Here is an 18,731-nt window from a genome sequence, read left to right on the forward strand (position 1 = left end):
CTCTACCCAGTGCATCCACAAAAGGCAAAGAGACAGAAGACTGCGTCCCAAATGAAAAACAGGACAAAGCCACAACAAAAGAGCTAAATAAAGCAAATGGAGATAAGTTGGGTGCCTGGGTTGCTCAGTCAGTTAAGTACTCGACTCTCGATCTCAGCATAGGTCTTGATGTCAGGGTTGTGAGCCCAAGCCCCACAATGGGCTCGACACCCACGTTAAAAAAAAGAAAGAAAGAAAGAAAGAAATGGAAATAAATTATATGCCTGATAAAGAACTCAAAGTACTGTCAGTCATAAAGATACTAGACTTAAGAAAAAATTCAGTGAGACCTTCAACAAAGAAATGATACATATATAACTATATGTTAACAAAGAGAATTATATACATACAGTCATAAGTACAAAATAACTGAAATTAAAAATACACAAAAGGAGGCGCCTGGGTGGCTCAGTGGGTTAAAGTCTCTGCCTTCAGATCAGGTCATGATCCCAGGGTCCTGGGATCAAGCCCCACATCGGGCTCTCTGCTCAGCAGGGAGCCTGCTTCCCTCTCTCTCTGCCTACTTGTGATCTCTGTCTGTCAAATAAATAAATAAAATCTTTAAAAATATATATACAAAGGGAATTGACAGCAAATAGGAGGAGGCAGAAGAACAGATCTGGAATCTGGAAGACAGGGTATTGGAAAGCCACTAAGGAGCAGAGCAAAATGGAAAGAATAAACAATAATAATAATAATAACAAAAATGGAGATTAGGTTAAGAGAACTCTGCCACATCATCAAGTGCAATAACATTTGCATTATAGGGATCTCAGGAGAGGAGAGAGAGAAGGGGACAGAAACCTTATCTGAAAAAACAGTAGTTGAAAACTTGCCTAATCTGAGGAAGAAAATGGACATCCAGATCCAGGAAGCACAGAAGGTTGCTAACAAGATAAACCAAAGCAGGTCCACACCAAGACACATAATTAAAATGGCAAAAAGTAATGATAAAGAGGAAATCTTAAAAGCAGCAAGAGAAAAGGAAACAGTTACATATAAGGGAAATCCTATAAGGCCATGAGCTGATTTTTCAGCAGAAACTTAGTAGACTAAAAGGGAGGTGCATGATGCATTCAAAGTACTGAAGGAAAAACATTCAACAAAGAATACTCCACTCAACAAGATTACCATTCAGAATAGACAGAAATATCGTTTCCCAAACAAAAGTTAAAGGAGTATATCACCATTAAACCAGCCTTATAGGAAATGTTAAAGGGAATTCTTTGAGTAGAAAGAAAAGTCCATAATGAGTAAGAAAACTGTGAAAGGAAAAAATTTCATAGGAAAATGCAAATATGTAATAAGAGTAGATTTATCACTTATAAAACTAGTATACAAAGAAGTGGTAAAATCAATTACATCTACACAAATCAGTCAAGGGATTCGCAAAATAAAAGGATGTAAAGTGTGGCATCATATACACAAAACGTGGGTGTAGTAAAAATTTAATGCTTTTAGAATGGTTTCAACTTAAACAATCACCAATCTGATACAGACTGCTATACACATAAAATGTTATATGTGAACATAAATGGTAACCAAAAATCAAAAACCTATAATATAAAGAAAGGAATTCTTTTTTTTTTTTTTTTTAAGAGAGAAAGAGAATGTGTACATGTGGGCATGAGGGAGGGGCAGAGGGAGGGATAAAGAGAATTCCTAGCAGACTCCATGCTCAGCAGTCTGGAGCCCAACATGGGGCTCAATCCCATGATCCTGAGATCATGACCTGAGTTGAAATCAAGAGTTGGACACTGACTGTGCCACCCAGGCATCTCAAGAAAGGAATTCAAACGTAACACCAAAGAAAACCATCAAACCACAAGGGAAGAGTAAAAGAAGAAAGAAACAGAGAACTGCAAAAACAATCATAAAACAAGTAACAAAATGGCAATAAGTACATACCTATTAATAATTACTTCAAATGTAAATGGATTTAATGCTCCAGTTGAAAGACATAGGGTAAATTATACCGGAATTTTTTTAAATTTAAAAAAAAAAGGACATAGGGTGACTAAATGGATAAAAAAAATAACCAAGACCCATCTTGCTACCTATAAGAGATTCACTTCAGAACTAAACACACATGCAGATTGAAAATGAAGGGACAGAAAAAATTTACCATCATATGGGAACAAATGAAAGCTGAGGTAGCAATATTTATATCAGACAATATAGACTTTAAAACAAAGACTGTACCAAGAGACAAAGAACACTACAAAACAATAAAACAATCCAACAAGGGGATATAACATTATAAATATCTATGTACCCAACATGGATGCACCTAAATACATAAAGCAACAATTAACAGACACAAAGGAAGAAACTGACAATAAGAAGATAATAATGGGGGACTTTAACACCCCATTTATATCAATGGAGAGATCAATCAAAAAGAAAATGCTTTAAATGACACATTAGACCAGACGGACCTAACAGATATATTCAGAACACTCCATTCAAAAACAGAATTTACATTCTTTTCAAGTGAACATGAAACAGTCTCCAAAATACATCACCTTAGGCCACAAAACAAGTCTTGATAAATTTTAAGACTGAAATCATATCATCCATCTTTTCCAACCACAACGGTATAAAACTAGAAACCAATCACAAGAAAAAATAAGGAAAGAACACAAATACATGGAGGCTAAATCACATGCTACTAAACAATGAATGGGTCAACTAAGAAATCAATGAGGAAATAAAAAAATACAGAGACAATGAAAATGAAAACACAATAGTCCAAACTCTTTGGGATACAGCAAAACCTGTTCTAAGAGGGAAGATTAGAATATTACACGCCTATCTCAAGAAACGAGAAAAATCTCAAATAAATAAGTGAACCTAACACCCTAAGGAGGTAGAAAAAGAACAAACAAAGCCCAAAGCCAACAGAAAAAGGAAGTACTTAAGATTAGAATAGAAAAAAATACAATCAAGATTATAAAAATAGAATAGATCAATGAAACTAGGAGCTAGTTCTTTGAAAAGATAATAAAATTGATAAATCTTTAGCCAGACTCATTAAAAAAGAGAGAAAGTGAGTATTCAAATAAAATCAGAACTGAAGACTAACAACTAACACTACAAAAATACAAAGGAGTATAAGAGAATATTATAAAAAATGATATGTCAACAAATTGGATAACCTAGAAGATATGTATAAATTCCTAGGAACATATAATCTTCCAAAACTGAATTAGAAGGAAATAGAAATTTGAACAGAGTGATTACTGGCAATGAAATTGAAGGCATAATCAAAAAACTTCCAAAAAACAAAGTCCAAAACCAGATGGCTTGACAGGTGAATTCTACCAAAATATTCTACCAAAATTTTAAGTAAGAGGTAACACCTCTTCTTCTCAAACTATTCAAAACAAACAAACAAACAAACAAACCAGAAAAAGAAGGGGGACCTGGTTGGCCCAGCTAGTTAAGCATCCAACTCTTGACTTCAATCAGGTTATGATCTCAGGGTCGTAAGATCAAGCCCCACATTGGGCTTCATGGTCAGCAGGGAGTCTGCTTGAGATTCTCCCCTCCCCCATTCACACACACATTCTAAAATAAATAAATCTTAAAAAAAAAAGAAAGAAAAGAAAAAGGATAACTTCCAAATTCATTTTATAAGGCCAACATTACCCTAAAACCAGAGAAAGACACTACCAAAAAAGAAAACAAGAGGCCAATATCTCTGATGAACAAGAGAAAGGGAAAAAATCACATGTACATCTCAATAGATGCAGAAAAAATAACTGACAAAATACAAAACCCAGTCATGATAAAAACTCTCAATAAAAAAGTTTGGAGGGAATAAACTTCAATGTTATAAAGGCCATATATGAAAAACCCACAACTAACATCATCCTCAATGGTGAGAAACAGAGCTTTTCCTTTAAGATCAGAAACAAAACAAGGATGTCCACTCTTGCCACCTTTATTCAACACAGTACTGGAAGTTCCAGCCAATGAGACAACAAAAAGAAATAAAAGGCATCTACACGAGTAAGGAAGAAGTAAAAGTTCCACTGTTTGAGGATGACTTTTTACTACATATAGAAAGCCCTCAAGATTCCACCAAAAAACAATTAGAACTAATAAATGAATTAAGTCAAGTTGCAGAACACAAAATTAATATACAGAAATCTATTGCATTTCTTTCTTTTTTTTAAGATTGTATTTATTTGAGAGAATGCATAAGCAGGGGGAGTGGCAGAGAGAGGGAGAAGCAAGCTCCGATGCGATCCCAGGACTCCTGGATCATGACGTGAGCAACCCAGGCACCCCTGCTGCATTTCTGTACACTAATAATGAAATAGCAAAAAGAGAAATTATGAAAATAATACCACTTACAGTTACACCAAAAGGAATAAAATACCTAGGAATAAACCTAACCAAATAATTCCAGTTACAATTACACCAAAAGGAATAAAATTAACCCTCCTAAAGCCATAAAACACTCTTGAAGAAACTGAAGATGACACAAACAAATGGAAAGATATTCTATGCTCAAGGACTGGAAGACCCAGTATTTTTCAAATGTCCGTATTATCCAAAGCAATCCACAGATTCAATGCAATCCCTATTAAAATACCAACATTTTTCAAGGAACTAGAATAAATAATAGTAAAATTTGTATGGAACCGCAAGAGTACAAATACCCAAACAATTCTGAGAAAGAAGAACAAAAGTGGAGGTATAACAATCACAGATTGCAAGATATACTACAAAGCTATAGTAATCAAAACACTATGGTACTGACACAAAAACAGACACACAGATCAATAGAATAAAATAAAGAGCTCAAAAATAAACCCATGCATATATGGTTAATTAATCTATGATGAAGGAGGCAAGAATACACAATAGGGAAAAGACAGTCTCTTCAACAAATGGTGCAGAGAACACTGAACAGCTACATGCAAAAGAATGAATGTGGACCACTTCATTACACCACACACAAGAAATCAATGCAAAATAGATTAAAAATTTAAATGTCTGACCTAAAACGATAAAAATCCTAGAAGAAAACACAGGCAGTAATTTCTTTGACATTGGCTGCATGAACCATCCCTCTAGGTATGTCTCTTTGAGGGAAAGGAAACAAAAGCAAAATTAAATACACCAAAGTGTAGTTTAGGACTATACCAAAGTAAAAAGCTTTTGCACAGCAAAGGAAACTATCAAAACAAAACAAAAAAAAGGCAACCTACCAAATGGAAGATATTTGCAAATGATATAGCCCACAAGGAATTAATATCCAAAATATACAAAGAACATACACAACTCAACACCAACGCCCTCCCAAAATAATCCGATTAAAAAATGGCCGGTGGACCTAACTAGACATTTTTCCAAAACAGACATACAGATGGCCAACAGACACATGAGAAAAGATGCTCATCATCACTGTCAGGAAAATGCAAATCAAAACCAAAGTGAGACACCACCTTACACCTATCAGAATGACTAAAATCAAAACCCAAGGAATAATAAGTGTTGATGAGGATGTAGAGGAAAAGGAACACTCGTGTACTGTTGGTAGGAATGCAAATTGGTACAGCACACACTCTGAAAAACAATAGAGCAGTTCCTCAAAAGATTAAAAATAGAATTTTGATATGATCCAGTAATTCCACTACTGGGTACTAACCGAAAGAAAACAAAAACACTAATTCTAAAAAATATATGCACCCTTGTTTACTTAAGTATTATTTCCAATAGTCAAGATATGGAAGTAAACCTAGTGTTCATCCTTGGATGAATGGATAAAGAATATGTGATATTATTACAATGGAATATTACTCAGCCATAAAAAAGAATGAGATCTTACCATTTGCAGCAACATAGTTGGACCTCAAAGGTATAAAGCTAAGTGAAATAAATCAGTGAGAGAAAGACAAATACCACATGATTGTGCTCATGTATGGAATTTAAGAAACAAACAAACAAAGGAAGAAAGAGACCCAAAAACAGACTCTTAAATACAAAGAACTGGTGGTTGTAGAGGGGAGGTGGGCAGAGGGATGGATGAAATAAAGGGGAGTAAGAGTATACTCATCTTGATGCACAATGAGTAATAACAGAATTGGATCCTTATACTGTATACTTGAAACTGCATGTTAATTATAATTTGATTTTTTAAAAATCATCAACTAGGAAAAAAAGAAAAAAAAAAGATTGAAGCTCAAGAGGAAAACAAAAGGATGACTCAAGGAGCAAGATTCTGGGGAAGGAGTCATCAAAAAAGACAAGCAGATGATCTGGCTGTGACATATTTCTACATATGATAACCAGAGTAAGTTCAGTTCATTTAGCTGCCTGGGCAACTATTTTTGAACTAAGATCACCACCACTCATTTCTAGACAATTGCTAATTAGAACAACGTAGACATGTGATTCAGCTATTGGGAACAAGACAGTTCAATTATTTGCTGCTAACTGGCTGAATATCCAGGAGAGGGGTTACCATATTTTACCATTTGGACAGAAGAGCCGAAAGATAAACACGTAGCAGATACTAGCAAGAAATGATGCTAGCAAGAAACCTGATGACTTTCTGGGTTTTAGTTCTAATTCCACCCTGAGGCAAAGCCCTATTCCTGCCCTTGAGGAAGGTGCCCTGGTACTCTTTTTTTTTTTTTTTTTAATTTATTTGATATAGAACGAGAGTGAAAGAGAAAGAGAGAGAGAGAGAGCACACAAGCTCCAGGAACAGTAGGCAGGAGAGAAGCAGACTCCCTGCCAAGCAGGGAGCGTGATGTGGGGCTTGATCCCAGGACTCAGGGATCATGACCTGAGCCGAAGGCAGATGCTTAACCAGCTGAGCCACCCAGACACCCCGGTGTCCTTGCTCTCTTCTTTTTTCAGTTAGCTCAAATTAATTGACACTTTTAAACAAAAGTCCTAATGAACACACATGCTAACAAATAAGAATTCATTCTTTAAAAAGGTTGCCTCTTATATAAAATCTGAAGACAGGCATAGCAAACTAGAATGTACTTTTTGAAAATAATTGCAGATGGCAGGAAAGAACTTGGAAATAAAGCCAAAATCAGACTGGGAATCTAATAATTATGTTGGGAAGCTACAAATATTTTGCAAAGACAAAGCAGACAAAATACTATCTGGAAATCAAGATCAACATAAAAGAACAAAAGCAGAACCTTTTACTTTAAAAAAATAGACTTTGAAAATTTTACTTCAAAAGGGGATTACCACTATGTCAAAACACCAATCCTCAGATAAAAATGTCCAATAATTGAAAATGTGAAAATGGAGATTGAAGAGTTAGAGATATTAACTTAAAAATTCCCTCAATAGTAGTGAAAACTAATACAAGAGATTTTACTTCAAAAATGAAGCTACTAATTTTCTTTAAAATTCATCAAAAATAAGATAGACTAACACTGTATGGAGAAAATGATGAATTAATGGACAGATATGGAATACAGAAACATAGTATGATATTATGGTAGAATCTAAGTGGTTGGTATAAAAATGTTTATTACAGGGAACCTGGGTGGCTCAGTGGGTTGAGCCTCTGCCTTCGTAAGCTCGGGTCATGGTCTCAGGGTCCTGGGATTGAGGCCCGGGTCCGGCTCTCTGCTCGGCAGGGAGCCTGCTTCCCTGTCTCTCTGCCTGCCTCTCTGTCTACTCGTAACTTCTCTGTCAAATAAGTGAATAAATAAATAATTCTTTAAAACATTTTTTTAAATGTTTATTATAAAATTGAATTTTGCAGTATGTTTCAATTTTTTCAACATAGTATGTTGGGAGAAAAAGAAAACTACAGACATTATAATTCTTTTTTTTTTTTTTAACATTTTTATTTGACTGATAGAGAGAAAGACAGCTAGAAAGGGAACACAAGAAGGGGGAGTGGGAGAGGGAGAAGCAGGCCTCCCACTGAGCAGGGAGCCCAATTTGGGGCTTGATCCCAGGAGCAGGAGGCAGACACCCCATGACTGAGTCACCCAGACGCCCTGACATTACAACTCTTAAGTTGCATCACAAGATGTAGAAAGATTTGACCAAAGAGTATGAGCCATCTGAATACGCATGTAGTATACAATATTAACTAATAACAATAAGTGGTTTAAACTGGCACACTGGGGTGCCTGGGTGGCTCAGTTGGTTAAGTGTCTGCCTTCGGCTCAGGTCATGATCCCAGAGTCCTGGCATCAAGCCCCACATCAGGCTCCCAGCTCAGCAGAGAGTCTCCTCCCTCTCCCTCTGTTGCTCCCCCAGCTTGTGCGCAGTCTCTCTCTCTCTCTCTCTCTCTGTCAAATAAATAAATAAAATGTTAAAAATAAAAATAAATAAACTGGCACATTTAGCCACTTGCCTCAGCTCTCTCTCCTCATCACTTCCAAGGCCTAGGCAAGGTTAAGCAATATTTCCTAGGCTCTCTGTGGTCATGTTCTGGATTCCCTTTAGCAACCCAGGCCTAAACATTGCATTTCCTTTTAGGTGAATTTCTGGAAAGCTGCTTTCTTAAATTTTAAGATATAAATCTGCTCAAACATGATAGGAGTCTTTCTCCTGAGATTCCAATAATTTCCAATTCTTTATTCTTGGTCAAAATTAAATCCAAAGAAGCAACTGTGCTTTATTTCTGCCTCTGTCCACTGAGATGAATGAATAATGTATTCCAATGTTCTTTAACCCATCTAAAAAATTTCCGATGTTCTTTAATCCTTTTTAAAAATTTGTCTTATGGAAATTTTTAGGGATTTAATTGTAAAAAGTTTATCACAGCATTCTTTATAATAGGGAAAGACTGAACACAATAAAAAGTGATACTGTCCTGGTTGAACTTAGAGTACCTACATATAACGCAATACCTGATGAGTCCCTGAGGATGAGGTTGCCATTAACATTTCTTGACATGGAAAGTTATACACATAAGATGGGATGCCTGGGTGGCTCAGTTGGCTAAGCGGCTGCCTTCAGCTCAGGTCATGATCCAGCGTCCTGGGATGGAGTCCCACATCAGGCTCCTTGCTCAGCAGGGAGCCTGCTTCTCCCTCTGCCTCTGCCTGCCACTCTGTCTGCCTGTGCTCACTCGCATGCTCTCTCTCTCTCTGACAAATAAATAAATAAAATCTTAAAAAAAAAAAAAAGAAAGAAAGTTATACACATAAGATAGTGAAAAATGGTGGTTTCAAGACATTATTACAGCACAACTTTACACATATATGACATATCTAAAAGATGTCGAGAAGCTATAGTGTTTATCTCTTCATTATTTTCAAAAAGTCTTCATTTTGACTGTTTTTTTTCTTCAAATAAAATGTGTTACATTTCAGCATCAATTAAGTACCCTCTGATTTTTTTAAATTTATTTTTTTTTTTTTAAGATTTTATTTATTTGCTTGACAGATAGAGATCCGAAGCAGGCAGAGAGGCAGGCAGAGAGAGAGGAGGAAGTAGGCTCCCTGCCGAGCAAAGAGCTCAATGCGGAGCTCGATCCCAGGACCCTGGGATCATGACCTGAGCTGAAGGCAGAGGCTTTAACCCACTGAGCCACCCAGGCGCCCCTCCTCTGATTTTTTTTTTTAATTGTAAATTAACAGATACTCTGCTTTCAGAATAAGACTTCTAAAAGCTATCCAGGTAGCTGAAGGCCCCCAACATTACTGGGCCAAGTGCCATACTGGTTCTTTATTATACTGCCACATTCTTTTACTCTAATTCTTCTGATTCTATTTTTATCCAAATGCTCTCATCTATGTTTTTACCCTCAGATTTAAGAATTTTCTCATAGCATCTTAACATAGAAGAGCACTCCTCCACCATTCTAATCTATGTTTCTTTGAAATGAAGAGGCCCTTCTATTGCTATACGAGTCATCATTCCTCCCACTTCTTGCCTCTAGTCTAGCACTTAGCACCCTGCATTAACAGAAGACATATCAGTTTTCCTTAGTAGACCTACATGTCCCATAAGGCAGAAACTATGTGCTAATTATCCCCAGTGCTTAGCACATAGAAAACAATAATCAACTGCCAACAAACTTGAATAGATGGAAGATTCAAACAGCTGAGAAGATGCCAAGAGGTATCTAGCTGCTTTAAATGAATTAAAGTCTCCAGGCCTAAATATTATATCGCATGATACTTAACAATGATTTAAGAGTTATTATTTATAATATAAGAAATCACAAGGAAGAGATAACCGACAACTGCCCAGTCTCGATTCTCAAAAATAAAAAGACCCTCAAAACGCACAGACCCTGAAGCCCGGTGTCCAAAGATCTTCCAGAAAGTGGTACAAGGAAAGTTGTGGAAGTTAGAAAATGTAGGATGAATAAGAGACCTTGACTAAAACAGAAGAGACAGGTAAACTAGGAACTAAGGTTTCAACGGTACACACTTTTTTTTTTTTTTAAGATTTTATTTCTTTATTTGACAGGCAGAGATCACAAGTAGGCAGAGAGGCAGGCAGAGAGAAAGGAGGAAGCAGGCTCCCCCTGAGCAGAAAGACCCACGCAGGGCTCGATCCCAGGACTCTGGGATCATGACCTGAGCCGAAGGCAGAGGCTTTAACCCACTGAGCCACCCAGCCACCCCTCAACGGTACACACTTTAAACAATGTGGGGGTGGGAAGATTATGAATTGACTCCAGCTGCACTTGTTTTTCCACCTAAAACAACACACATGTGCATCCCCTTAAGGTATTTGCACATGTTATTTCTGTGCCCAGAATGCTCACTCAACTAGATATCCATAGAGCTTAACACTCTCATCTCCTTCAAATATTTGCTTAAATGTCATGTTCTCCAGTGATATCCTTTTTAAAATCTGAACACTGCCCCCTTACTCTGTTCTTTTTCTTTTTTCCATAGCACTTAGCACTTTCTAACATACTTAATAATTGATTTATTTACTGTTATTAATTATCTATTTCACCTATAAGAATATAAGTCCCATGAAAGAATAGATCTTTGCCTATTTTGTTCACTGACACAGCCCAAACACCTAGAACACAAGTGACCAATAAAAACTTGTTTAATCCACAAAATGGTTTTAAGAACGATTTTGAAGAAAAAAATGACTAGAACTGGTGATATCAGCACAGTATCAAGGAAAAAGCTCTAGACTTGAGATAAAAGATCTGGATTCAAATCTAAGCCCTACCACTTAGTATATATAGCAAATGACTGTTTTCTAGCAAACGTCTGCAAACTTTAGTTACTAATCTGTAAAATGGGTAGTTGTGAAGATCAGATGAGATAAAAGTGTATAAGAGTAGCAGTTGCTTAAGCATCTGCCTTCGGCTCAGGTTATGATCCCAGGATCCTGGGATCGAGTCCAGCATCAGGCTCCTTGCTCAGCAGGGAATGTGCTTCACCCTCTGCCTGCTGCTCCCCCTTGCCTGTGTGCTCACTCTCTCTCTGACAAAATAAATAAATAAAATCTTAAAAAGAGAGAGAGAGAGTTCAATCTTAAAAGAAAAAAAAGATGAAATGAAAGCCAGAAAGGTAACTTCATTTGGAAACAAGAAAGGACAGATAATGAGTTAGATTTCAATATGCAGTTGTGCTGTCCAACATGGTATGTAACTAGCCACATATGCCTATTTAAATTTAAAAAATTAATTAAAATTGAAAAAAATTTAAAATTCAGCTCCTTGGTCATAATGATACTTCAAGTGCTTAATGGCCACATGTGGTTAGTGGCTACCATATTATATAGCAGATTACAGAACATTTCCAGCATCACAGAAAGCTCTAGAGCATAGTGCTGATTTATAAACTTTGAGTTGACAGCAGAATAGAAATCGAGTGTTATTTTAGTATCTCTGATGCTGGATTCCTGGAAAGCTCAGGATGAAGAAATGCAAAATCCAACCACATAAACAATCTGAGTTGGAATTGCAAAATGTGAATATAACAAATGAAATAATTCATATTATTTCATTACAAGGTACTAGAATACATGAACACACCCAAGTTGATAATATGAGGTCAACTATAAATAGAGTTTGGAGAAGCCCAGTAAAGTTACCAACAAGAATTTGGTCAGCATGCCAGCTTAAATCTCTGGTTAGTAACTTCAGATATGCCTGCAGGACAAATATTACATGCAATACAAGAGTTTTCTTAGTGAATGATAAGATACCTATAGCTCCAAATCTCACCCAAGAAGCAAACTACCTCGTCAAAAGTAACTGCAGCTACCTAGAATGGTATAGCTTTCCTTAATGAATAAGCTTATTTCAACTATAAAAAGATCTAGAATTAAATATACAAATGCTTGAGAAGGGACTCAAAATCAGATGTTACTGTTTTTGTTTCAAGAAAGCTATGCAGAAATTGATCTTTTATATACTTAGAAAATTGAAGAGGATCTCACTTATAAGAATGAATGGCTTGTAAAAAATTTCAAATGTGTAACTGAATTAAAGACTTAGACTTGTGACTTTAAGCTGATCTTATAAGTTTATAAATAACATTTGAACACTGCAAAGACTTTAAGGTCACAATGTTTAAAAAGGCAGTTTTATGTTTACATTAAATGTTTACCATTTAATCATTTTAGCCGATTTCTATGCAGCAATATCTATGAAAACATTAGATATGTACTTCATAATAAAATCAATAAATTTTCAAACCTAAATTTAGCAGCCACCTAAATGCTCATCCTGAACAAAATGGATAAACTGAATGGGATGCCTGGGAAGCTCAGACGGTTAAGGGTCTGCCTTTAGCGCAGGTCATGATCCCAGAGTCCAGGGACAGAACCCAGAGTTGGGCTTCCTGCTCAGCAGGGAGTTTGCTTCTCCCTCTACCTTTGTTCCTCCCACTGCTCTATTCTCTCTCACTCACTCTCTCTGTAAATAAGTAAATAAAAGCTTTTAAAACACACACACACACACATACATACATCCAATGGAATACTACTCAGCAGTAAGAATGAACAAAATACAATACTAATACTAATACAACTAGACATGAAAACATAGATGAGTATTATAAACATAACGATAAGGGAAAGAAGCCACACACTAAAGAATATACACTACATGACTCCATGTACGTAAAGTTCAAAACAAGCAAATCCAACTCCAGACAAGGTTGCAGTTATCCTGGTGGGAGGTGAAGAGGAACATGAAGGCTTCTGGGGACTGACTGGTAATGTTGTTTCTTAATCTAAATACTGATAAGATGGATGTGCTCGATTTGTGAAAAGTAATTAAGCTGTAAACATGATTTGTGCATCTACTTTTATAATAAATTTAATAAAAAATTAATTTATAAATTATATAAATTTATAATTTATAATTTATATAATTTATAAAATTTATAATTTATATAATTTATAAAATTAATAAAAACTTAATTAAAAGGTTTAACAAAAAATAATAAGTATATACACAAACATTTATAACCACCCAAGTAAGACTGTAAGACACGTACCATCCCAAATTATCTCAGGACCATCACTACTATGTGTACTATACTTTGGAAACATTAACATATCAAAGAAAAGGGGAAAGGAAGGACATGTCCCCAGAACAGCAATAATTCTGGTGTAGAGCTAGAGCACATAGTAGGTACCAAGGAAATCAGAGGCCTAGAAAGGCCAGTTTGTTCCCCTGGAAGACCTTAACTGCCCTAACCAAGAAAATTGTGGAATGTATTCAGTAGGCAATGGGAATGACACATGCAAATGATGCAGGTGGACGACTACCTACCATAAAGTTTTCAACCCTTTCCCTTAATTTACTCAAAAATGTGTCAGTAATACCTCCATTCTCCAGCATCCAGTTTCCAGTCTGGAGGGAATTCAGAAGAGTAGCTGACCTGATCTCCCCAATGGTCACACAGTCATCCCTCCTCATGGGAGGAGTGAATTACCTTGTTAGTAATTTCTGAGAAGAGGACCAAGCTTCTGGAGTCAGCCTTCTCTCTCCTTAGAATTTATCAGCTACAAAGTGGTTATAATAGAGTCTGTCTCAGGGCCATGTATAAAGATTTCTGGAGTTGGCTCTGCTCTGGCAGGGGAGGCCTTCTGTGGTCCAGCATTACCTGTGACTATCTATCCAATTCAGAGTAATTATTAGGTAGTCCAAATCTAAGCCATATTCTCCAATCAACTTCATTTGTAATAAAGCTGGCATTTTTATCTCCACTTGTCTATACTCTATGTATATTCTCAACTGATGCTCAACTCAGATGTGGGACAGTGATAAAATTAAATATTACTCCTAAAGCCTAACAAATGAGGAGAATACTAATGGGAGGAGGGTAATTACTATTTCGTGCCAAAAGAGTAAATTCTACTCAGGATATTTTGATTTGGTTTGGAGTTGAAATTAACATACTAATCTGCTGAACAACAGAAATTCTCTTATCAATAATAAGAAAATAAAATTGGAAGGAGTAATACTTGCTTAGCATTTCCTTTTAAAGTGTTCCATAAAGTATATCATCTGACTACAACAGCACTCTACTCCCCTGCAGCCTAAAAATAGATCACTTAATTTATTCCTAGATATTTTTATTAAGTGACTGGGGGTAGGTGGCTTTATAGTAGGTAACTTCCTGACATAAAGAAGTCTACTTGCAGAAAATGTGGTCCATTCCAAAATGATACTTGCAATCTAAGAGAAGTATATTTCTGTTTTATTCTCAAATTGTTCTCTCCCACAAATGAAACAGCAAAATCCACTCATAGAAGGAAACAGATCAGTCTATTTTTTAAAACCATGCATTGTGTTTTTGAAAATTAAGACTTTCAGTTTGATAGGATCATATATTTTGTAATTTATTCAGTAAGTACAATATAAACTAGTGCCTTAACCATATGACACTATACTTAATCATGATCTCTTTAATCATAAATGGTTGAAACTTGGCATGACAAAGATGCCCTCCTAGGAAACATTTACACAAGGTCAACTCAGCTTTTTTCTGTCTGGAAAACATCTACTAGGGATTCTGGGAGCTCTTAAATAATACATCATTTTTTAAAGAATGGTGTGCATAAATGGCAGTATAAGTAAATTAAGCAATTGGTAGCAGTCTTAAGCAGATCTTCTTTTGTTCGGAGGAGAGTTTGTAACCTCTGTAAAAATTGCCATAGAACAGTTCTGACTAACACAAACCACAACTGGGAAAGCCGTTAACAGTGCACAGGGACGGATGTCACAAGGGATTTTTTCTTCACTTTTTCTAACATTACAATAGCTTTTTTTAAACTGAAAAAATCCAAAACCAAGGTATAAAAATGTCACATAATTGGCATTTACTATGATTTTCAAGAATCTAAAACTGCAACCAGTAGCAAGATTAAAAAAAGAAACTATTCATGCAATTTAAAGAAAAACAGAGGGTCCAAAAGCAAACCATCACTTATCACTCTCAAAACTCTGCTCAGCAATTTCAAATAATGAGAATATATGTTCCTGGATAGAAGTAATTAGAATCAACTCATAGGAGACCAACGTGATAAGTGCAACAGGTTATGATTGGCCCACCCTCTTAAATATCCATGTTGCTCAAGACTCTTACCATCCCTCTTCTATTATCATTGCTCCAAAACTCCTATGGCATAGAGTCACATAATCTTATGTATTACTTAATGCACTAATTTCCAAACCTCAAATCCATCTTTTCCTCTATTCTCATTGGCATCATCTTGATTTAATCCTTCATTATTTCTCACCTGTTCCACTGTAACAGCTCCCTAACCGGTCTTCCTATGTGCATTCTCATCCTTCTCCAGTCTATTCTTAACACTGTACCTGGATGCAAACCCAAACCCGATATGATCAAGTCTCTTCCCAGCTTAACTGCCTCAAAGGTTTGCTGTTACCTAATCTCTTTGGCTGCTTCATTTTTCTTCATTACAGTTATAACCATCTGACATACTGTATTACTTATTTGCTATCTCCACCCCAACTAGAATGTAAGTCCATAAGGGCAGAGTTTTTGTCCACTGCTATATGTTGCATAGTAAGCACTGAAATAGTCACGCATGAATGAGTGAATGAGTAAATGAATGAATTAATGGACTGATGATCTATAGACCAAGGCCTCCACGACGGGCCAGGGCCGTCCTCTTTTTACACCACTCCCACCTCTACCAATACTGAATTGTTCAATTACCTAAATACAATATGCACTTTCATGCCCCCCTTGCTTTGCCATATGCTATTATCTTTGCCTGGAACTGTCTTCACCATCCAATCAATCTGCCACACCATCATCCATATTTTAAAACTGTCTCCAGAAAGCTTTCCCTGACCCCAAGGATAATCACTCTTTCTTTCCTTTTTGCTACATCTATCTACATCTGTATTCATAGCAGCTTTACTCAAACTGTACTGGAATGTGTATCTCCCTTACCACTGTGAATTCTTTGAGGCGAGGACAATTATTTATCTCTCTGCCTTCAGTGCCTAGGATGATACTTGTCATAAAGCAACTATTCTATAAAAATTGGATAAATTAACATGTGAAGGTCCTGTGAGGGAAACGAAAACATGAAGTTTCAAGAAGTCACCCCTTCAATTCTGTGATGAAAACCAGCCCTGAGATAGAAGAATTACAACCAGTGACATCATCCAAGGTAATCAGAGAGGAGTTATACAAATAACACACATCAGCAAGTGATTCCAAAATAAGAGACAAATAGTCACACTCACACTTTATTAGATTTACATGCTGGCTCCTTGCTCCATCATTCGTCTTCCCTTTAAACTCAGCTTGGCTGCTGGCAAACTGAAGCCCAGCAAGGCAGAAGGAAGTTGGCTCCCCAACAACAATATAGCAAGTAGATCACTCTCCAAGAGAGATCACTCTTCTATTTAATAAAAGTTTTTATGTTCCCTCATATTTTGATTCAAACTTCAAAACAGTTGTACAGGGCTAGATTTTACCACTAGCCACACCTAACTCTGAACCAAAGACCAAAGCTTTCTAACCATAATCTACACCAATGATAGGTAACAGTTGTGCCTTCTGTCTACGGAGTAACCACAGAGACCAGTCACCTTCAGCCATGGGAAGCCTCATTCATTACCTCAGTGTGCCTTATAAACATTATTATTTTTCTCTGACTGTTGCAGATGAAGGCCCCTAAATCCAACTATAAGGAATACCTGACCTACCTACTTAGTTCTAAGATTGTGAACATGCATAAAAATGTACATCATACAGATACATACAAATGAACAGACATAAATGTACATGAAGGGGTAATGTACATTTCCCCTTATGTACACTTGGGGGAAAAAAAGTTTTAAACCCAATGATGGCTCAAATAACATCAAGTGAAGCCTGTGGCCAGGATGTGATCTTTGATTCCTCCCTCTCCCATCATTCAGTAAACAAGTCATAAAAAATTTACGTCTTAATATTTTTTCAAATAGGTTTGCCTACTCCCAGTATTGTACCTTAGTTCAGAATGGCAGTATTTGCCATCAGAGTAATAGTCTCCTAATTGGCTACCCTGTCCTTGGACTCAATGAAAATTGCATCTACCATTTCATCTGAAGGGTTGTATAACCAGCAATGCACTTAAAGCACTTGATCACTTAACTCTGTATTGCTGAATTCTCACAGCAACACTACAGAGCAGGAATTACTGTCCTCATTTTCACAGACAAAGGACCAAAGCTCTGAAAAAGGTTAAGTGACTTGCCCAAGGTCATGCAACTAGAATCATGTAGTGGAAATCCAAACTCAGGTCTTGGTTCCCAGCCTTAACTTTCTGCTTAACCTTCTTCAATTCGGCCCCAATGCAACCTTTCTAAAAGGTAAATGTAATATTTTGCCCCACATAAAATCCTGCAAACAAGACTTGCCTCCTCTCCTCACCCCCTGTCATTCTCAACCCCTCCTACCCCAGAGAACTTCCAACAGTTTCCCAATCTGTCTTTCGCTGCTTTATCTGTGAATACAGTTTTTCTGCCAAAAACACTTTTCTCCTTTGGCACGTTACTTCCAACCCAAACTTCAAGATTTGCTCAATCCTTACTCTGGGAAGCCTTCCCCCTGACAAACAGACCTAAAATTAGGGTTAGTGACCATCTGCTATGGTTATCAGCTAAATTTCTTACCACACTGTATTATGACTTTGCCCTACTAGGCTATTAGTTCCTTAAGTAAATACTGCATTTTGTATTCCAGGTAGAGTAAGTACTAGCAGATGAAGGACTCATGAATGTGGAATTAATAAATGAATTCAACCACAAGTAGTACAATTTAAGAAACTGACCCTAAAGTTAATATGACCTAGTCTGGAATTCTAACATGCAACATCTGAAGCAGGCTTTGTAAATCTGTTCTATTTCTTCATCTGTAGAAAACTCAAGAGTTTGAAGAGGAGTAAAAGAAATAACAGACTTAACACAATCTCTGGCACACTGACAGTATCATTAAACATTAGCAACACTTTTTTTCCCACTCTGAAAGTTCGTCCACATGACAAAGCCACATCTCAGAAAATATTTTCTCTGGTAGCTGCCATCAGCGCTTAAGATTTCTCCAAAGAGTAGTAAGCCAGGGTCACTTAAAAACATCCTCAGCCACAGGCAAGGGTCTTTCAGCTTCTAGTTACAGCAGAGTTCAGTAGTCACCACCACAACCTAAATCATTTAACTAGTATCTGAAGTTTTTTGCTTCTTACCCATCCCTCACTTTTCTCCCTTCAAAGTCAAAGACCATGCC

The 18,731-nt window shown here is 36.7% G+C and overlaps 1 protein-coding gene across 1 annotated transcript in view; it reads right to left on the minus strand.

The window, feature by feature from the left end:
• AGPS (alkylglycerone phosphate synthase) overlaps nucleotides 1-18,731 on the minus strand; it is a 151,368-nt gene that overhangs the window by 131,797 nt on the left and 840 nt on the right. The window lies entirely within an intron of this gene.

This window comes from Mustela lutreola, chromosome 3 (assembly GCF_030435805.1).
Source record: "Mustela lutreola isolate mMusLut2 chromosome 3, mMusLut2.pri, whole genome shotgun sequence".
NCBI lineage: Eukaryota > Metazoa > Chordata > Mammalia > Carnivora > Mustelidae > Mustela > Mustela lutreola.